General features: G+C 35.8%; 1 long non-coding RNA gene and 1 other non-coding gene across 2 annotated transcripts in view; one reads left to right on the forward strand and one right to left on the reverse strand.

The window, feature by feature from the left end:
- The window catches only part of LOC129045363 (uncharacterized), a 400,949-nt gene that overhangs the window by 3,437 nt on the left and 373,835 nt on the right, over window positions 1-23,677 (reverse strand). The window lies entirely within an intron of this gene.
- LOC123836782 (small nucleolar RNA SNORA54) lies at window positions 14,922-15,044 on the forward strand. The gene has a single exon (XR_006789063.1). It is a non-coding gene; the product is annotated as a small nucleolar RNA SNORA54 (small nucleolar RNA).

Consider the following 23,677-nt stretch of genomic DNA (forward strand, 5'->3'; position numbering starts at 1 on the left):
GTGATGCGTGAAAAACTGTTAAGATATTTTAAGTGAAAAAGTGAACAAAAACTAAACTTTCATAAAATCCAACAAATGCATGGACACTGTTGACCTTGGAGTCCTTTTCTCTGATGGCTGTGATCACTCACTAGGTCAGATGCCTTGAGCGAAGAGCAAGGCAGACAGTGAGACCCTCCAGACTTGTTTGCTTTCAGCATGTTAGCATATAGTGGACTTTACATGTGGCCAACTAAGCAGATTCATTAGGTTATATTAGCCAGTTGTAATTCAACTAGCCCTAACAAGATGAGCTGGACAACGGACTTTAAAAGATTTCCATAAATATTCAGAATAAAGATAACCTTACTCATAGAAGCACAAGCAAACAATAATAGAAGTACTTCTATTCCTAGACCAAGCTTTAGCTTTATCACAAGGTTCAAAACAGTAACTGTGCAACCCAACCTGACACGGAAAGATGGCATACAGTTGTTGAAAATAAAAAGTCCATTTCTCCAAAGTAAAATATAAAGTCTATTTTTCCAAAGTAATATTTCATCAATGAGTTTGAAAATAAAGCTTTGTTAAAAAGTACACTCATTGAGTGGTGAGAGTAATTTGGAAACAGAGGCTTGGACATGTTTCTATCGTTACATGATTTTATATTGAAAATTAGATACATTTATTACTTCAAAAACTCAAGTATTTTTGCCTGTGCACACACATGTGCACATATGCACAGACACACACGCACTGTGAACCATTTTTCCTAATTCCATTTTCATAGCTTTGCCCCTAAAACAATCCTCTTCCTTATAGTTGGCTAAAAATTTGAAAATACAGAGCAAAGTGTTCTTCCTTCCTTTAACCTCATTATAGGGCCTTAAGGGTTTTATAATAAAGTGAATTTTAGTCAAAATATACAATTTCATAAAAAGAGTGTAATTGTACATATTCTAGGTGCTTTACTAAAGGCTGTGAGGTTGTAAAAAGTTAAGGACTTAAAATCTCTGAGATGGTAGCAATATAAAGGGAATCATGGACAAGTAGATAAATAATCTTGTACAAAATATAATGTGATAATATAGTAATATATTACAGAAAGACTGAGTAAATTCTGGATTGTGGAGAAAAGGTATTCAAATTTGGCTATTCAAAACAGGGTAAGATTTAAACAGGTGATATTAGGTAAAGAGAAAGAGGAGAGCAGAAAGCCAAATAAATAGTACCATCAAAGGGAGAAGAAGGATAGTAAGGGAAGAGGGTGCTGGGATAATCAATGCCTGGTTTTTCATTAATAGTTTTATCACATATGGATGTACTCCTAAGCAACTTACTGTTTAGTTTAACTTACTTTTGAACCTTATATGAAAGAAACCAAACTGTTATGTATTTTGTAAATTTTTCCCAAATGTGGGTTTGAGACTCATCCATATTGAAAAATTGGCTACAGTTAATTCATATTTATTTTTGTAGTTTTATTTTATTTTTTAAAAATTTTATTTATTTATTTGACAGAGAGAGAGAGAGAGACAGTGAGAGAGGGAACACAAGCAGGGGGAGTGGGAGAGGGAGAAGCAGGCTCTGCACTGAGCAGGGAGCCTGATGCAGGACTTGATCCCAGGACCCTGGGATCATGACCTGAACCAAAGGCAGATGCTTAACCATCTGAGCCACCCAGGCGCCCCTATTTTTGTAGTTTTATAAAGATACCAGTAATTAATTATTCTAGTATTAAAGAATCTAGGTTTTGTTTGCTTATTTTGTTTTGTAGTTTTTGCTGCTATAACACATTGTCTAGTATACACGCCTACCTAGGAGCAGGATTGATGGTATGTGTGCATTTATTACCTTACCAGGTAATATGAAATGGTTGTTCACAGTAATGGTAATCGTTACACTTGCATGATGTTCCCATTCCAACACATCCTCACCAACACATTGTATTTTTAGAACTTTAAAAACATTTTTTAGTGACCTGGTAGTGTGAAATGGTAACACTGTTACCATTAATACTCATGAAAGTAAAAGTTAGTTAACAAAGATGAGTATTTCATAGGTTTGTAGGTCATTCTTGGCATAAGGTATGTCTTCAGTAACTGTTTCTTAAATAAATGAATAAAGAATAATCAAATAGCATTATGTGAATTCTATCAAATCATGAATAGTATTACAACAAGATCGTACTATTTTTCTGAAGGTACCAAGAATTTTGAAAACCAAACCCATGTTATTTGGAAAGTGTTGCTATATATCTTTTAGGGTTGTGCTGATTCTTTAGAAACAAAGTAGAATGGTATGCTTCTTATTTAACTCCAATTTTTTTTTATCATTTGAGCTGAATCTATAAGAATATTTGCTTCTAATTAGAGTAATGCTCCCATAACATTAGCTTGCTCTTAAATTTCTCGAATTGTTTGATAGGCAATTTAAAATTAGATTTACTAATCATTATTTAACAGCTCTGTAGTTACAGATCACAGAAATATTTAAAAATCATGACCACAGATCAGTTGTAATTGTCTGCTCTACATCCACTACAAAAGGACCCCTAATGTTTTGTTAAATTAAACATAGGTTCCAGCCATGGTGAACTTATTTCAGGTTTATGAATGTGCCATGACCTTTGTGCCTCCAGGTCTTTAAATACGCAGTTCTGTTATTAATTCCTCCACCAGTTTCTGGGTCCATGATTTCTTGGACTCTACATATCAAAAAATCATCTTTTCTCATATAGACATTAACCCATTATGGCAGATACTTACAATCATCTCCTCCTTCCCCTTTTCACACAATCATATTCCACTTTATCACTCTTCCTCATTATTCTTTGAACAGATAAAAATCATGTAGAAAGCTATTATTTAAAAGTAATATTTTCAAACAAATAATACATTATATGTTAAAAAAATAGTAGGAAGGGAAAAATGAAGGGGGGAAAATCGGAGGGGGAGACAAACCATGAGAGACTATGGACACTGAGAAACAAACTGAGGGTTCTAGAAGGGAGGAGGATGGGGGGATGGGTTAGCCTGGTGATGGGTATTAAAGAGGGCACGTATTGTATGGAGCATAGGGTGTTACACGCAAACAATGAATCATGGAACACTACATCAAAAACTAATGATGCAATGTATGGTGATTAACATAACATAATAAAATTTAAAAATAAAATTAAAAAAAATCTGCAGATTAAAAAAAAGTAATATTTTCAGATAATCTTTTTATGTTTTAACAATATCCACAGAGTCAAGAAGCCAATGGATATTTTTCTTATTAAAGACATATGTTAAAATAAAATTAATGGTGTAGTCAACAGACTCTTTTGTTTGTTCTTTACACCTTTAACATTTGTGAACAGTTATATTTTTGCCAGTATAAATTTTCTATGTATTTTTAGGATGACTATTTTCATAAATATATATTAACTATTTGAGATAATCCCATTTGGGTTTTTCCACTTAATAGTTTGAATAAAGAAGAAAATGTTTAATTCACCATTCCAATAAGGATAGTAAAAAATAAATAATTTCCAGGAAAGAAATAAAAGAATCAAGTCAATAGAATTATGCAGACACAAAATTAAATATTTTTACTTACCCAAGTATGATCACATCAGGAAATTTCCTGAAACCAAAGCAACTTTCTTGGTGAGCCCTTCCCCTCCATAAAATGCAGAATATAAAGTTATTTCTTAGAACTTCCCATTTTGTTTTGGTTTTCTATTTGCTTCCCCTTGAAAGAGTGCACCATTTCCCAGGTTTTAGACATTTTTATTCATCTATGTCTGTAGAGTTTAATATTAGAAACATACTATTTTAGAAGGGTATGTATATAGTATTTTCAATTTTATGCTCTACACATTTTTCTAGACATAAAAGATCAGTTCTGCACACGAGAGGCAGAAATGTTTCAAATTCTATCCTCCTACTCCCAACATTCAAATTCTTCCCCTAGGCTATAAGGAAGGCTGGAAAAGCTCCGGGTACTTCATCGCCTGCTTCCTTTTGCAGGGAATGTTTCCCGTTACTTTGAGGAATTATTGGGTTTGCCTTCTCTAAGACACTAGTCATTCTATACAAGGAGTTGAACTAGCATTTCAGTTCTGTTGCAAGAACATCAAGCTTTACCCTCACCCTCCAGAGTTCCTTCCCTAATGAATAACTTAGGTATTTTAAAAACACAGTACGTTATCCCATGAGTAAAGGGATATTATAAGGAAATAGAGACTAGAGCTCTAGCTCTCCCTTGCCTGGAGGACTTAATGTGATGTGCTGATGTGTTGCATTGAAGGTTCTTCAAACGGGCCATCCTTATATCCTCTTCCCAAAATACTAACCCATTTGATATCTTCCTTATGTTTAATTTTGTGAAACAGTTCTTTTTAAGTCTGATTCTAGTCATTTTTTCAAATTTTTAAATGTTTTGTATTTCACTCCAAATTACTGAAAACTACCAATTAAAGCTAGATATGGAATTAGTTATTGATTTTATTTAATATTTGATAATATGAGTATAGATACTGAAGAAACAATATTCTTTGTACTTTCTCATATTATGTCAATACATCTTGTTAAAGAAAGTGTTTTGTTACTTCACCCTGTGATCTTCCTTTGTGTGTCAATTAAAGCAATTTACACACACACACCTGCATAAGGAAGCAAATCCTATGAGTTGGACCAAATCTAATCTTCTGCATGTTCTATAATAATTCCCACTGAAGTAATTTAATTAATTTTAAATACTTCTTGGATTTTTAAGATTTTATTCTATAATGCTGGTGTTTTTTCCAAATTCTGTAAAGAATTTTACTAATTTTATTATTTCAAGTTACCAAGTAACTTTGATAGTTAGCATATAACTTTGTGTTTTTATGTTTGTACTGGACATTCTTACCATAGATGAGTAGTCTATAAAATGAATTCAGAAATCCAGCTATAAGCCATCCCATCATAACTTGGGCCTGTGAATCCCAGGGGAAAACATAATTCAGCTGCATCTCAATAGCTTGCAGAATAATTAGGACCCATAGGTTTGGAATATCATCTAATCAATTCCATTCACTATTTAGAATTCAAAAATATTATTTTTCTTGTAACCTCTCTCACACTGTGATATGAGGTGAATACAAGACAGTCACCTTTGACCAAAATTAAGACAACCCACTATTTGGGGGCAAGTGTCAGGTGAGCACCTACTGTGGATGTGACGGTAAGTATTTTGTCTTATGATTAACTGCTTCTCTTTTAAGAGGTTCCCCAACCATTTCTATTTAGGAATATGCTTAGATAACCCATTTCTATTTCCCAAAATTGATTTAAGGGACACAAAGAGTGGTAGGACTGAGAGCAGCAAATGGAGAACCTGTCATCTCATCCCAGTCACTAGTTTCTGTTTGGTTTTGCTTTTTAGACATTTGTTCCTAGCAAGGGTAATGCTGTGAAGGAAGTATATGACAATTTTCTATTTTAATGGAACTAGTGGTCTTGCTGGGAACAAAAGAAATGGAGACAAGATTTATACATGTGAAACAGAATTTTAAAAGTGAATCGGGTTCTCACCCCAATGTTGGTACCCCAACTAGAATACATGTGGCACGGCAACAAGGACCTTGGCTGTCTTACTCAGCTCTATCCTCAAGGCCTGAGACAGTGCCTGGTACACAGTAACAACCAGCTCTGTGATCTGGACTGCCACTGACCATCACCTTGACTGTGAAGATGGCAGCATGTGGGGGGGGGGAGGAGAAAGAGTTCATTTGACCTAGAGTGCTTGCAGAGGCTCCTTGGAGCAAGCAGGATCTGAAGAATCAAGTGCATCTTTGATTCTTACAGAGCCGTTAACTGGGAACTAATGAACATCTGTAGCAACTGATAAGGAACTCTCCTGAACCACACTCCCCTGACTTCCAAATCCTACACCACATTTGAAAACCATTTCTTCTTCTACCAGCACGACTACTATTTAGTGCTACCACTAATAGTTAGGTAACTTTTAACATGTTTATTTTTGAAATATTTCCTCTCATGAGCTTTCTGTACACAAAAAATTCTATTATTTCCATTGAATATTTTTGAATTCCATCATCACCAGGTGTGATAAGGTGCTGAGAGTATAAATATGAATGAGAAATGGTTCGTTCCTCAAGGACCTCAAAATCCACTATGCTTAAAATAGAATTCCCATATTGAATAATAAATGCTATAGTAGGAAGCAGAGAAGCCAGATATTATTGGGAACCAACTGTGTTCCAACCTTAGGATCAAGCAATATTCTATGACTTTACATGATCTTGCAAGTTAGGTCCTATAATATCTAATGTTAAATCTGAGGATTCTGTGTTCACAGAGACAGAATATCTTCCCACAACAAGAAGTGTACTCCTGAGATCCATACTTCATCGTGCTGACTACTCTGTGCTATAAGTTGTAGCTCACTCCTCAACTCCCATTATACTCCATCATACTGATTACCCCATAGTGGGTTGCCTCTTCCATTTGTCTCTTTGCTACCCCTCCTTCTCTGATCCCCTGGTGTGTCCTCTGGCATGAGGTAAAAGAAATACATAATTATCTAATCTTAGATAAGATAAGCTTAAGTAAGATGTTTTTAGAGTCCTAAAATTTCTTCTCATTATCAATGAAACCATATAATTTGATACAGTGACCTCATATTCTGTGTTTTAAGAAACGCAAAACTGCTGTTGGGTTATGGGAAATCTAAGGCACCACTCAAGCTGATTCAAATACTGTTTTACTGCAGATGCAATGAACTCAACAGGAATATGTTCCCATAACTATTACAAGGCTTCGGGGAGTTTAGATGCATCCCCTTTGGCCACACAGAGCCTTCAGTCTAAAGAAATAAGATCAAAGTGATATTTTCCCTTAAATCTGCTAGATGGTTCAAATACTTAAATTCATCTGTAAAAACCTATAAGGACTTACATATATTTCTATTGTTTTCATCTGAATGGAGATCACCAGAGTGCAGGTTTTAAAAAATGCACTCTGCTGACTAGACCCCCAAACTTAAATTGTGAGCTCAAAACAAGCTTGTAAAAACTAATAGATGCCTTTTATGTGTCCTAAGTCTTGCCTCTGATTTTATAAAATTCTTTTTCCAATGGCATCATTCATATAAAAGAAATATGTTTAAGTTTTTCCCTCTTTTCCACATTTGTGGTAACGAGTCACTCCTAGTTATTAATATCATAATACAGAAAGTGTACTTCTCTGAACAATGGTGTGGCCACTGTGGCTGGAAAAACATGAGAATTTGCTTACAAAGAATTAGCCACCAAAGCAAATAAACTGGTTTTGAACTATACAAGCTACCCACAAAATATTTCTGGGCTTTTTTACCCTGTTTTTCCTTTGTGTAAACGGAATTCAAGGACATGAATACCAATGCTGCCATAAAGTCCACTTTACTGAATCCTCACTTTCTCTTGTTTCTGAAACGATGTTACCCCTGAATTGCTGACAGGGTGAACCTATTTGCAGAGGGTAACAAGGATCTGATACAAGCCTTTATGGTCCATCTCACTTCCTTCCAGCTCAAGTACATTTTAAAGTTACTTTGACAGAACAGAACAGCAGGAGCTAACATATCCTTTTACCTTTCTGGCAACATTTCATATTTTAAATGTTTTAGATATTTAATTTGGTATTCTTATCTGAAACAGAGAAGTAGGAAATAAAATTGTGCATAACATTCAGTCATAGAACAGTGATAGTTTTAGGCCATGTGATGACAACTGTCTTTTATACAGATTCTCTCTCAGACAGAATGAAAAGGTAATCTTACTTGTATTTAGAGAACTGAGTACTTTATTGCCTCTGTATTTGAAGATTTTGTTCTTCTGGACTGACAAGTTTTTAGAAATAATCCCATACAATTTGCTTCACTTTGCTTCCTACACAATTATTTAAGTATCTTGGTTCACTGTCTGATACGTACCACCTTCTCAAACATCTTCAGAATATTTGAGACAAATATTTGAACAAATGAACAAATGTATATAGAAAAATAAAAATCATATCTTTATGGAATATATAATGGCCCTCTAAAATAACGACTTAACCCACAAATGGGTCGCTTTTAGTGTATCTACCTTTCTACGATACTGGTTACAGAAATACCAGATGTTTTTACTTAGGTCACTGTGGTGGTCTGAAAATAATTATTTCCTTTTTTGAGGGTCTTGCAGACATGTGGCAGAGAAAAAATGTTCAATGCCTTGTAGCTCTGGTGGAGACACACATAATGGTACATCTATCATCAAGTCTGCTAGGAAGAAACACCTTGGCAGCTTACGAACATAACAGTGCCATATTATATAATGTGCCTTATAAAACATACGCCAAAAAATCCATATTAAGGAAATAGGAATCTACCATGCTTCAAGTCAGTGTTTTGAAGAAAATCTAACATTTAAGTTAAAAGTAAATAAAAGCTGAACCATATCCAGACCACATTTATCCTTCACTTGCAAGTTAGTATCTATAAATAGGTTCACCCTGTAAGCAATTCAGAAAGACATTTTTTTTTATGAAATTCACAGTGACACGTTGGGTTCCAAGAGATCTGAAGGTCTTTTCAACTGTCACCTTCAACAGGCTTATTCAGGAAATTTTTTTTTTGTCCCCTCCTTATAACTTATTAAGCATACGTTGTTGGGTGATGAGATGCCATGATGCAGATCACATGCCTTTTCTGTCCACAAATTATTTGAACTCAACCAAAGCTATTTCAGATGTATTGTTGAAAACAACAGTTCTTGTCAATCTGTGTTGCATATAACAACTGCTGAGTTGTGAGTACATCATCAGAGATTTGAAATAATACCAAGATTATGATGAACCATGAGAAGTCCAAACCAATGAATAAATTTATTTCTTTGAAGGGCTCTGAAAATCTTGACCAGGCTTTTTTAATGACATCCTATATGTGGAAAAATAAGTTAACTTTACCAAATTAATGAGCGTCCAGTCATTAAACTCCACTGTAGATTTCTGTTCAATTTCAAATTGTTCCTACTAGTATATAGCAATACAACTGACTTTTACATTTTGACCTAGTATCCTCTGACCTTGCTAAACTCAATTTTTAAATCTAATATCTTTTTTGTAGGTTCTGTGTACACTCTTCATAGACAATCATGCCATCTATAAACAGAGTACGTTTTACTCCTTTCTCTCCAATCTGCATGGAATTTATTTATTTACCTATTTACTTCCCTTGTTGCACTGGTTAAGACTTCCAACATAATGCAAAATTGAAGTGAGAGGAGAGTGAGCATACTTTCCTCTCTCCCAATCTTAAGGGAAAAGAATTCAGTCTTTCTCAATGAAGTATTATGTTAATTAATTTGGGGGGTGGGGAGGAGGGGAGAAGACCTTTTTTTGGGTTGAGAAAATAATCTTTAATTTCTAATTTGTCAAGAATTTCATCATGAATGGATGTTGAATTTTGTCAAAAGCTTCTTCTGTATAAATATGATCATATGGATTTTCTTCTTTAATTATTGATATCCTGATTGCATTGATTTTGAGTATGGAACGAGCCTTATTTTTCGAGGGTAAATCCCATTCAACTTTGGTGTCATAACATTTTCTTAAAATTGTTGATCCTAATCTGATTATATTTTACTAAGGATCTTTGTATATGTTTTCATGAGAAATACCAGCCTATGGTTTTCTTTTCCTGTAATGTCTTTGTCTGGTTTTGTTAAAAGGTTCTGACTTGGGCACCTGGATGGCTCAGTCAGTTAAGCATCGGCCTTCGGCTCAGGTAATGATCCCAGGGTTCTGGGTTTGAGTCCCACATTGGGCTCTTTGCTCAGCAGGGAGGCTGCATCTCCCTCTTGTGTTCTGTCTCTCTCTCTCTCTCTGACAAATAAATAAATAAAATCTAAAAAAAAAAAGGTTCTGACTTTATAAAATGAATCTAGAAGTTTTCACTCCTCTTCCGTGGTCTCAAAGAGTTTGTGTAGAACTGATATTTCTTTCTTGAATGTTTGGTATATCAAGTCCATTCTACTGAACATACTTTAAAATCAGTAATTTCGTGTAAACTAACACCATTTGCACCATAGGTAGGAATCCTCAATGTTTTAAAGATGTCACTTCTCAAATTGACTTTTTGGATTTATTTAATTTAAATCTAAATTGTAATAGGGTTTTACAAAGAATTTGATAAGTTAATTCTAAGTTTATGTGGAAGAATTGAAAGTATTTCTAAAGAAGGATAAGAAGATGGTGTGACAACAGATGAATGGATAAAGATGTGGTACACACACACACACACACACACACAGGAATATTATGCAGGCATCAAAAAGATGAGATCTTGCCATTTGGATGACATGGATGGAAATGGAGGGTAATTATGCCAAGCGAAATAAGTCAATCAGAGAAAGACAATTATCATATGATCTCACTGATATGCAGAATTTAAGAAGCAAGGCAGAGAATCATACAGGAAGAGAGGAAAAAATGAAACAAGATGAAACCAGAGAGGGAGACAAACCATAAGAGACCCTTAATCATAGGAAACAAACTGAGGGTTGCTGGAGAGGGGGCGGGATGGAGTGGCTGGGTGATGGACATTGGGAAGGGTATGTGTTATGGTGAGGGCTATTGTGTAAGACTGATAAATCATAGACCTGTACCCCTGAAACAATAATACATTATATGTTAATTTAAAAAATTTTAAAAAAGAAGATGGTGTGATAAGCCCCCATGAAACATCAATGCTTATTGTAAAGCTATAATAATTAAGATAGTATTGAGGGCATGGGATAGACAAATTAACTAATGTAACTAAACTGAGAGACCAGAAATGAACCCATACATACAAGGATATGAGAATATGAGACAAATGAAAGAAATGGGTTATAATTCCCTGAAGAAAGGTTGAGTCTTTTTATATGTTAACAAAAAGAATTTTTAATAAATAAATAAATAAAGACATGTGGAAGGAAAACTTTAAAATTTAAGAAACGAAAGTAGAATACCCATGACCTTAAAATAGGAAAGAGTGTATTAAATTAAGTGCAAGAAAAAAAGGATGATTTTCAAAAGTAGGTTGATTAAATTACATTAAAATTAAGAATTTCTGTTAATACAGCAAAAGAAGCCATCAACAAACTTAAAAGACAACCTAAAGAATGCAAAAAAATATTTGCAAACCATATACTTGATAAGGGGTTAATACCCAAAATATATAAATAACTCATACAACTCAATAGTGGAAAAAAAAAACTAAAATTAAAAATAACCCAATTTTAAAATGAGCAAAGGACCTGAACTGATATTTCTCCAAAGAAGATATGTGAAAGGCCAACAGGTATATGTAAAGATGTTCAACATCACTACTCATTATGGAAATACAAATTAAAACCACAATGAGATATCACTCACACATGTTAAAATGGCAATCATAAAAAAAGACAAGAGATAACAAATGATGACATGGATATGAAGAAGAGAGAATCTTTGTGCACTACTGGTGTGGTTGTAAATTGGTACAGCCTCTTGGAATATAGGATGAAGGATCCTTAAAAAATTAAAAATGGAACTACCATATGGTTCATTCCACTTTTGGGAATATATCCAAAGGAAATGAAAACTCCAAAAGCTATCTGCACCCCCATGTTCACAGCAGCATTTTTTTTACAGTAGCCAAGACATGGAAGCTATCTGAATGTCCATTGATGGATAAATGGATAAAGAAATTGTAATATATATACATAAATGGAATTCAATTCAGCCATAAAAAGGAAATCTTACCATTTGTAACAGCATGGATGGACCCTAAAGACATTATGCTGAGTGAAATAAGTTAGAGAGAGGCAAATACTGTACGATCTCACTTATACATGGAATCTAAAAAAACCAAACCAAAACAAAACAAAACACCTCACAGAAAAGGAGATCAGACTTGTGGTTACTAGAGTTGGAGGGTGAAGAGAGGGAGAATTGAAGGAAGGTGGTCATAGATACAAACTTCTAGTTTTAAGATAAATAAATGCTAGGGTTGTAATGTACAACATGATGACTATAGCTAACATTTCTGTATGGTATATAGAAAAGTTGTTAAAGAGAGTAAGTCCTGGGATGCCTGGGTAGCTCAGTCGGTTAAGCATCCGACTCCATTTTAGCTCAGGTCATGATCTCGGGGTGATGAGATCCAGCCCTGCATCAGGCTATGCACTCAGCACAGAGTCTACTTGAGATTCTCTCCCTCCCCCTCTCCTTCTTTCTCCCTCTGCCTCTTCCCTTGTGTGCACTGTCTCTCAAATAAATAAATAAAATCTTTAAAAAAGAGAGAATAAATCCTAAGAGTTCTCATCACAAGAAGAATGTTTTTCTTTTTTTTCTTCTTCCTTTTCTGTTTATTGTATCTAGATGGGAAGATGGATATTAGCTGAACCTATCGTGGTAATCATTTCACAATATACATAAATCAAACCATCATGCTGTATATCTTAAAGTTATACAGTGATGTATGGTAATTAATTCTCAATGAAATTGGGAAAAAAATTTCTGTTATCAAAAAACAAAGTAAAGGGACGCCTGGGTGGCTCAGTCGGTTAAGTGGCTGCCTTCGGCCCAGGTCATGATCCCAGGGTCCTGGGATCGAGTCCCACATCGGGCTCCTTGCTCAGCAGGGAACCTGCTTCTCCCTCTCTCTCCCTCTGCTTGTGCTCTCTCTGTCAAATAAATAAAATCTTAAAAAAAAAAAAAAGTAAAACTATAGACTAAACTGAGACAAGTTACTTGTAGCACAAAGGAATAGTATAGTTATAATATAAGAGACTATAAATTGGTAAGTAAAAGATAAGTAATAGAAAAATAAGCAAATAAAAGACATTCTACAAAAGAGGGACTATAAATGTGAATAAATAGAAAAGAAAATGCACAGCATCAGTAATCACATAAATTCAAACTAAGACTACAGTGAGATACCATTTTATATCCACTACATTGGAAAAACTAAGAAGTCAGATACTACCAAGTATTAGAGGGTAATGTGGATCAACAGGAACTCATATACGTTACTCGTGGGAAAGTAAATTGTTACGATCATTTTGCAAAATAATTGGGCACTATCATGTAAGTGAAAGATTTTTATGTCTTAAACATTTTTATGCCTTTTACGTCATAGGAACTCCAATCCTAGAGAAATGTTTGTATAAGTTCACCAGAAGATTTATACAAGAAACTTCAGAGCAGAATTATTTATAATTGCAAAACAATAGAAACTGAAATGTGCTTCAGCATTAGAAAAATGAATAAATTATGTTATACTCAATAAAATTCTATAGAATAAATTTACAACTACATGCAAAACCATGAATGAATTGTAGAAGTATAATATTGATAAAATAAGACCCAGAAGACTATATATAATATGATAACATTTTTATAAAGCTCAACTGTTTAGGGATTCATATGCAGTCGGAAACTATTTTTTATGACAAGGTAATGATAAACAATGTTCAGCACAGAGGTTGTTGGAAAAGCAAGGGATTGTGATAGGAGAGTAGCACATGAGCCTTCAGTGACTTTGGTTTCATACCTGAGCATTTTATAATTATAATTTACATAATTTACATATGTATCCTTTGGTTTATATCAATTATATAATTTAACAGTTTTTAAAGATTAAATAAGGTTGTGTGTGTGTTTGTGTGTGTACTTTCAAAATGGTTAGTTGTTATCACTATTCATGATTTAATCCTATGCAGAAGGAATGAGCAAATGGCCAGATTTTCTAGATTCCTCCAACTCTATACAGTGAGTAATGGGAGAAAGAATTTTCATCGGATTAAGGGCTCAATGACCACAAAATATTTCACTCTAGCACTATACCACTCTGCCAGAAGACCCCATCCCTCAGCCTGTCATTAGCTTACCAGCCTGTGCAGGACTTCTGCTTTATATGGCTAAGGCAAAGAAAAAGTCAGAGAAAGCTTTATCACCAGGTAATGAGTTCAGTTTTTTGTCTCCCCAATCTCTTCCTCCAAAAGAAAAGCAAAAAGAAGCCCAAATCAGTTACAAATCCTGAAGGTAAATACGCCCAATGCCTTCCATAATCCTACAACCCATATACTATCTTCTCATTAGGAGAAAAATAAAATCGAATAAAGGAGAATAAAAGGGGAATGGAAAGAAACAATGCTTGACTGGTTGCTGAAATTGTTCTATTTCTGACCCACTGAAGCTCAAGGCACATTTTTAGCTTTCAGATAAACTTGTACAAAAACTGGATCCAGATAAAAATATGTTCCCCCTTGTAAGATAATTTTTCAAAACTGTCCATTTTTCTAGAAATACTTTGAGTAATCTACTGACATCTTTCTGTGGTCAAATTAATCTAGCACTATATATGCTGCAGACCATATATCAAGTAATGTGAAGCAGCCATTCCCAAGACAGATTTTTGCCATGCCCTTGCCAAAACAAGTAGAAGCCTCCCTGAACCTATCACAATTCAGACTTTAAAAACTTCCAACCATATCAACTGTATGATTATAGAAATCTTAATGAGCATATGATGGTTTCGACAAACTTGAAGAAAAGCTTATGAGAATCCTTGTGGAAGATGTCTCTACTACTTTTTGAAGCCATAACCCACCGGTCTAGTGTTAGAGCAGAGACAAAACACAGAGCAATAAAAGGTAACTCAATTTATATGCTGACATCATCCAAACACCATTAGGTGATATATTCCAAAGAAACACGTATTTAAAAACCCCCTTTCTTTGTCCGTAAGTTTCCCTCAAATGCTGCCTATAATTTTATTCTAATTTCTCTCAAAAAAAAGTGAGAGGAAGAAAACATATTAAAAATTCTCCTCTGAGTCTTAAATCAGCCTTGTTCTCCACCTTCTCTTTCTCTTTGTTAGGTAGGAAGGTTCTCAAGGAGAGGAGGCACTGTTGATGGCTTGTTAGTCTGGCTGTAGCTAACAGGCTCCATCCCAGTGCTCCAGCAGCTCCAGCAGCATAGGACTGACTGACTCATGGCTCTCAGTTTCAGGTCCTGGGGACACAGGGCCTGGAAAATTTTGTCTAAAATTTTTAAATAAATTTTTAAAAATTTTTAAAAAGGAAGGCGAGGGGAAAAAACTGGGTTCATAAAGCCAGATTCATCCTTAGTGGTTAGTGAAAGACAAAGGAGTGTATTTTAAGTTAATAATTTTTGACTAAAACTATTCATAAGAATCATTCTATATGGGGCGCCTGGGTGGCTCAGTTGGTTAAGCGACTGCCTTCGGCTCAGGTCATGATCCTGGCGTCCCGGGATCGAGTCCCGCATCAGGCTCCCTGCTCGTCAGGGAGTCTGCTTCTCCCTCTGACCCTCCTCCCTCTCATGCTCTCTGTCTCTCATTCTCTCTCTCGCAAATAAATACAGTCTTAAAAAAAAAAAAGAAGAAGAAGAATTCTATATGTTCATGCAATCTAAGCCACCTTTATCTTAACCAGGGGTTCTCAATTAAAAACACTTAAGGAGTTAATTTAAAATATTTAAGGGGCACCTGCATGGCTCAGTCGGTTAAGTGTCTGCCTTCAGCACAGGTCATGATCTCGGGGTCCTAGGATTGAGTCCCACATAGGTCTCACTGCTTGGTGGGGGGTCTGCTTCTCCCTCTCCCTTTTCTCCTTCCCTCTGCTCATGCATGCTCTCTCTCTCTCAAATAAATAAAATATTTTTTTAAATAATGATAAAAAAATAAAACATTTAGGTGACTTTCATTTCTCCACTACTGAAGGATAATTTTGCTGGATATAGAATTCTAGGTTACTGAGTCTTTCTTTCAATACTTTAAATAACTCAGTCCACTTTCTCCTTGCTTGCATGATTTCTGATGAGAAGTCTGCTGTAATTTTTATCCTGTTTCTCTATAGGTAAGGGGTTTCATTCCCTCTTTTTTTTTTTTTTTAAAGATTTTATTTACTTATTTGACAGAGAGCGACACAGCGAGAGAGGGAACACAAGCAGGGGGAGTGGAAGAGGGAGAAGCAGGCTTCCTGCAGGGCAGGGAGCCCGATGCGGGGCTCAATCCCAGGACCCTGGGATCGTGACCTGAGCTGAAGGCAGACGCCTAATGACTGAACCACCCAGGAGCCCCTCCCTCTTTTTCATTCCCTCAAAATTTTCTCTTACCCTTTGACTTTCTGCAGTTTGAATAAGATATTCCTAGGTGTGTGTGTGTGTGTGTGTGTATAGATACAGATATAGATATAAATATTTTTACCCTGCTGGCTGTAAATGTCTGGATTCATCAATCTCTCTACATTTGGGGAGAGTGGTTTTCCCTATGATTTCAGTCTTCTGGTAGGTTCAACAAAAATCAGTGATTTTTAGTTTGTTCTGATCTTTACTTGTTATAAGGACAGGAATGATGACTTCTAAGCTCTTTATATGTCAGAGCTGAAGCCAGAAGTCTCAGGGGGCTTTTAAAATCCAACTGGATTGGGTTGTTGCCAAGAATTTCTTTTGTTTTTGTTTTTTGGTGTTTTGTTTGTTTGTTTGCTTGCTTTTTTACTTCCCTGAATGACTATAATGTGTAGCCAGTATTAAGTCACTTCCTTAGATCTTTAGATCTTAGAACATTTCTAAATTATGTCACTATTCAAGTCACTTAATAACAGATAATATGAAATTATTTATAATTTTCTTTCTGATAAATGTTACATGGCATATTCATTTAATAGCATTTTTTTTCTGTGATGATCATTGTAAAATGTGAGAGCACAATTGTGGCACCTCTGGACTTAATCCTGCATGTCAGAACCAATCTGCCACTTTTACTTGGTAGGATCATCTATCACCTCCTAAAAACTCACTCACCTGGGACAAATGACTCCTGATCAGTCACCTTTTAAATACTGAGCCTTGCTATTACCCCAGAGAACTACAAAATCCATACAAAAAAACAAAAAACCATAATTTTTAGTCTTATAGATCCATGACTTCCTGAAGTCCTGAGAACTTTACTACTTCTCTTAAAATAGCCAACCACATCGTTGCCCTCTTTACCTTACCTGACCTCAATAACACTTAGCAATATTGCTCACACTGTCCTTGAAAATACATTCCCCCCCATTCCTGTCATAATACTTTTGGCATCTCTTCTCTTTGGCTATTGCCTCTTATTCTCCTTCATGAGCTTTTCTTCTTTCATTCTCCCCTCTGTTTGTGTCTTTCAGTGTTGCTCTTCTTCCATTCTTCTTTGTTTTCTAAACACTACCCATGGGTAATTTTATCAACATTTTTAGCTTCAATTGTCACCCATCAAGGAAACCAAAGAACTATGCCTCAACTTTCTCTAAGAAAACATGTTTAAAAGTAGGTATCTATACTATTTTGGTTGTATATATTTTATATGCATCATAATTTGAAGGTATGTAGTTGGAATCATTTTCATTTTTCAACTACCTATAATTTAAAACATATTCTTTTTGCAAAAGTTTCAAATAGCCATCAAATTCAAAAAGAGCCTACCACCAAGAAAAAAAAATTTACCATCAGTAGTCTAGGCAAGTGATATGTCATTTCTAACTGATCAACCGAATTTTAATCATCAACATACTGCCTCAGTCCAAATATAAGAAGTAGTATTTGTTATCTGAGGAAAATTACAATTGTCATCAATTACTTGCTTTTATTTTCTGTGTAAAGGCCTAGTCTCCTGAACTATACAGTAATCTCCTCCTCTTTTGCAGAAAGACTTAGGTGTTTCACTTCTTTAGGATAACGCTTCCAGAATAATGAAACTCAAACTGGGTTCGCAACAAGATTCTAGTGCCTTATCACCATCTGCATTTATACACTGCCCAGATGATTCTGTTACAGATCACAGTAGCTCAGTCTGGTCCAATGTTGAAGACCTAGTAGTGACTGATAGGTACTTGTTAATTGATTGCTGTCTATCCAAAACAGCTGGAAATCTGACTCCACATTTAATATATAGAAAAAGATGACAGTTTTTTAATAGGTAAAAAAGTTATTTTCTTGTTTTGCTTTGCTTTTGCTTTTATTTCCTCTTTATCAATTTGACTTTGGATGCAAATAGGATAACTTTCTTGCATTAATGGGATTATTATTCCTCAATTTTCTTTGAAATAAGTAGCTTAGAGTTATTATATGAACACATGATCTATAAATCCTCCAAAAATTCTCATTAGTTTGTAGGATATTTCCCTTTTAATAAAATAGAAATTATTTATTCATGGTTATTCAACATACATCATGATTATCTGTCATCTATGACTTCTACTACTGCTCCTTTCCATTTTTTCCAAATAAGCAGTCACATTTCCATCATTAAACATCATTTAAGTCATGACTGTATCTAGAGACTGTACCAAATATGGGAGAACATGAAATCTAGATTCCAGCACCAATCATGAACCATGCTTAGCCAGAGGACACACAGTTTGAGAAGACAGAGGTGACACAGCCTTAAATTTAGCCCTTAAGCACAGTAAGATGTTTAGTGGGCCATTATTTTCACAGTTCATCACAATGAGTAGTTTTGCCATATTTGCTTTATAGAGAACATTTTATCCACCCCATAAAAATCTTTTTTCCTCTCCCCTCTTCTTTAAGCAAGGGTTGATAATCAGAAATTGAATTTTAATAAGTGCAAGAATATCCCAGTTCACTGAGATTAGAAGCTTTCATTTGCAAGATTCCATTCTAGCTTCAGGAAAACTTCTCTAACACTCTCCAGCATAATATATTGCTACTGCTTTGACTTTCATTCACCAAATAACTCCATTAATTACCAGCAACCAGACTTCACTTCCTTACAATGTTTTGTGCACCTGGTTTGCAGACGGGATGTAGTAACAGAAGCCTACACAGCACACCCAGACTGCAGTACAGGCCAGAATGTTGGCTACTCTCAACTAATTTTATGTGTCTGTGGAAAACAGAGCTTTGGAATTCAACCAGCTGAAATTACTGTTTGCTATTTCTCTATTCAACACCAACACTGTTCTGTACAAAGTCAGAACAAGGAAAGTGAATTTTCAAGATGGTGATCAAGTCATCATTTACTTGCAGACCTATTCAAATAACTATGGATTCACATGTTGAAATAGAAACCACATGAACCAAAGCCTCCCAATAGTGTGGATCTTTGTCATTGACGTTGCATATTAACAGCATGATATATCTTTCTTGTAAGGATTTCACAATAAAGGCTGAGGGCTCCTCTGAAAAAAACAAACAAAAAACGCCTTAATATACTGCATTCTTATTTACCATTTATGTCTGTATTAGTTCAGGAAGTTGAATGTCTACTTAAAATAAGTCTTAAAATGCCTTCTCTGCATGTGGCATGAGCTCCATGCCTGTAATATGCCCAATAAATATTTGAGGGAAAGAACAATGCTTTGTTTTTACTGTGAAATCAGACTCTCTTCCCTCCTATTTCTCTCACATTAACATGTTTTGCCATATCCAGGGACAGTTTTCTGATAAGAAACTAGCCACAGGAGCTGTCTTTGGATCTTGCCTCCCTGCAATCTTTCTAATAAAACCTCCAAATAAAAGTGTTGATGGTGTTCTAGGGAACTGTCCCAAGACCAGGCATGTAGGGGGTAAGGAGCAAGCTGTCTAGGAGAGTGCAGGAAGAGTACATTCCCCACTTTTACTAGGGGGTTATACTGAGCTAAAGATACAGATGGGGAAAAGACCATAGCATAATTCCTCAAAGATCTCCAGCACAGTTGAGTTAAAGCTGTTAACTACAGACCACTTTTAGGTACATTACAAAAATCCTTACACTAACTTCAGCATTCTAGAGTGAAATGCAAAAAGATGTACCCTTGGGATGTATATGCTCTCTGGATCCCAAGGACCTCGACTTAGGGAGGTCTAGGATCACAAAAACCAATGCAGGGCTACCTTCAGGGCCACTCTGTGACACCCCAGGAAAGAACCAGAATCTTTCCATAATAACAACAATTTGGACCAAATTTATTTTTTTTTTAAGATTTTATTTATTTATTTGAGACAGAGAGAATGAGATACAGAGAGCATGAGAGGGAGGAGGGTCAGAGGGAGAAGCAGACTCCCTGCCAAGCAGGGAGCCCGATGCGGGACTCGATCCTGGGACTCCAGGATCATGACCTGAGCCGAAGGCAGTTGCTTAACCAACTGAGCCACCCAGGCGCCCCAAGACCAAATTTATTTTATTTCCCCTAATGTCATTAAGAAAAATGGAATGAGGAGATTGATTTTGTGATAGGACCGGGGGAAGGGGCAAGCATGATAAACATATTTAAAGCTACAGAAAACTGGAAATCTGAATTTTTTTTCTCTCTTAAGGATATGGCTACTTCATTCTAAAATTAAATGGGACTTGGCTCCAAAAAGATTCAATATTCTAAATTTTTTCTAAAGTAAGAACAAATATGAAGGTAGAAAATTTGCTGGACTATACAAAAAAATGAAATCTGCAACAGCATTTCCTCTAATAATGATTTCATCATTGAAGAAATAATTGGAATTTTTCTTCTAGAGTACAGACTTTGATAGAAATGTCAAAAGATTTTTGCTAACTTTATCTTTTAATCTTAGTCTTTGTGGCAATTATTCCCAGACCTTATTGTGGTTTCCTGCACAAAATTATACCCTTAAGCAAAGCAGCCTTACATTTACTACAGGCCCAGGACAATAAAAAGTCAACAGCAGGAGAAAATATGTTTTATATGTTCAGTTAACATTACACAGAACTGGAAAAAATTGGCAAGTGGCACTTAATTATGTTATTCTAGTTTCTTTAATATATATAAAAATTGCCAACCCAAATGGATATTATTAATTTCTGGTTATTTTGAGATAGAATAACTATTTCTATTATTAAGGCCTTCAAATAATGGCTTCTGTATTTAAGACTTTTAAATTCTTCCCCTATTCAATTTATAGCATTATCACTTTTTTTTTTTAAGATTTTTTATTTTATTTATTTGCGAGAGAGAGAACGAGAGACAGAGAGCATGAGAGGGGGGAGGGTCAGAGGGAGAAGCAGACTCCCTGCCAAGCAGGGAGCCCGATGCGGGACTCGATCCCGGGACTCCAGGATCATGACCTGAGCCGAAGGCAGTCACTTAACCAACTGAGCCACCCAGGCACCCCGCATTATCACTTATTTTTAACGTAAATTATCTTCAAATATAAAATGAAGGAAAAGTGATTTTATTTGAGACACATAAACATATAAACTAGACCTAATTTCTTTAGCAGGTTGATTTGGGACTTGTATTAGTTTAACATCATTTGGATCAGAGATCTTCCCATTGGTGGTAGAGTATATATGCTTTAGTTATATAGTGCTATATAATGAATTACTCCTAAACCTGGCTGCTTTAAATAACAAACATTTATTTTCTTACAGTTTGGTGGGCCAGAAATTCAGGGGTGGCTTCACTGAAGTGGTTCTGGCTCAGGTTCTCTCATGAGATTACAGGCAAGATGACTGCAGTCATCTCAGTGCTTGGCTGGGGTGGGGGATTGGCTTCCAAAATTGCTCACTCTTTCATGCTTACTGGCAAGAGGCCTCAGTTCCTTGTTGGTTGTCGGCAGGAAGCATCAGGTCCTTGCCACAGGTTTTTCCATAGGGCTTCTTGAGTGTCCTTACAAAATGGCAGCTGGCTTTCCCCAAAGCAAGTCATATAAGGAAACCACAATGTCTTATCACCTAGTTTCAGAAGAGGAAAGCCACACTGTCTTATCAACTAGCTTCAGAAGTCACATTCCATCACTTCCACAATAATCTATAGGTTACACAGTTATCTCTGTTCCACGTAGGAGGAAACTCTACCAGGATGTGATGACCAGGAGATAGAGATGGTTGAGATAAGCTACACCAATTGAGTCCAGAAAAGAAGAAGGAAGAAGGAAGAAGAAGAGAAAGAGGAGGAAAGAAGAAAAAAGAGGAAGGGAGGAAGGAAGAAGAGAAGAAGAAGAAGAACAACAAGACAACAATAGAAAGAAAAATCCCCATACACATGAAAGATGGACTGTAAGGTCATAGACAGTGAGAATTTGAGAGCTTGACTAGTTGGCACATTTTTAGTATTAAAACATTTCTGGGAAATAGCTGCACAAAAGCTACTCACACTTTAAAATAAAATGCAAATGCAAGTGGTCAAAACCTTGTGGGATTCTAGGCATGTACCTGCCTTTTATTACATTATTTTAATTTCAATTCTCAAATCTTTCAGTAATTGATACTTATTATGATTGCTGCTTGGATTTCCTACTCCCTCTAAGCACTAAGAAGACAGAGAATAACATGTGTCACAAGGACCTCATGAAATTTTGCCAACAGAAATTTAAATCAAATGATATAAATAATAATTTGTTACCATTTGAGTTGTAAGCTGACACCATTGGTTGCTATCAGCCTGTAGCTATGTAACTAAAAAGTAAGATTTGTAAACTATAATCTGAGTTTGTACATATATAAATGAAATCTCGGCTAGAAATACCATATGCGTATCCTGTGTGTAAACCTACGTGTAATAGAGACCATACGGAGGTATAAACAAAAAGCATTTTGGCAGTTTCTCAAAGTCCTATTGGATGACTGACTCATTGGTCCTACTTTTTTGACAAATCTTCAAAGAAACATCATGTAACCTCGATTGGTTTTATTTCCTCATTACTGACTTCCTATTTGCACTCAAGGACGTATACCCTCCAGAATGACAATGAACTCCTAGTGGAGTTCAATAGTGTCCTCCACTATCCAGGAAATGACAGTGAGAAACTTATCAATGGTGAGGTCAAACACTTTATTTGCTCCATGTCTGCCCATAGTAACAGATGGCCAGAAAATACACAAACTTAAATTAGAGATAGACATTAACTGGAAGGGAAACACAGTGAATCTAAGCTCAAAAGATGGTAAATGAGCACAGTAGTAGGAGAAGGAGGAGGAAAGAGGAGGAGGAGGAGAAGGAGGAGAAGGAGAAGGAAGAAGAAGGAAGAAGAAGAAGAAGAAGAAGAAGAAGAAGAAGAAGAAGAAGAAGAAGAAGCAGCTGCTGCAGCAGGGAATGGGCTGAAGGAGAGGAGAAACAACAGAAAGGATAAGCTGAGTGTACATGGAGCAAGGAATGTATTATGCAACTTCAGGTGGGGAAAATACAAAAACAAAAAAAAATAAAATAAAACAAAAAACCAGAGAGAGAGAGAGAGAGACAGAAGAAAGAGAAAAAATAAAATCAAAGGTATGGGAGAAGAGACAAAGAAAAGTTTTATTAGAATTAGCATCCAGCACTGCAAGTACCCAAAAACATACTGCAGAACATCAAGTACAAGCAGAGATACTTTGACCCGCACACAGACATAACAGAAGAGAATCTTGGGATTACAGCTGACTCAGTAGTCACAAGTGAGGAGTGGAGTTAGAGACAAACCTAGGCTTATATTTAGGGAATGCTAAGCTTCATAGAGAAGGATATCTTATAGGTGTGTTTTGGGGGTAGGGGTAGGAGGAAGGTTAGGAGGAGCTAGGGGTAAAAACGTGGCACAAAAAGGAGATTCCAAATGGCATCAGGTGTCACAATGGAGCAAAGGAGGCTGGAGAACAGGGCCCAGACAAGTTCTAAAGATTATACTCTTGTAGTTTAATTTCCTAGACACAAATGACAGAGCTCCAGTACTAA

Source organism: Mirounga angustirostris, unplaced genomic scaffold, assembly GCF_029215605.1.
Source record: "Mirounga angustirostris isolate CCGP_5_RB_7025 unplaced genomic scaffold, mMirAng1.0.hap1 SCAF_7, whole genome shotgun sequence".
Classification (NCBI taxonomy): domain Eukaryota; kingdom Metazoa; phylum Chordata; class Mammalia; order Carnivora; family Phocidae; genus Mirounga; species Mirounga angustirostris.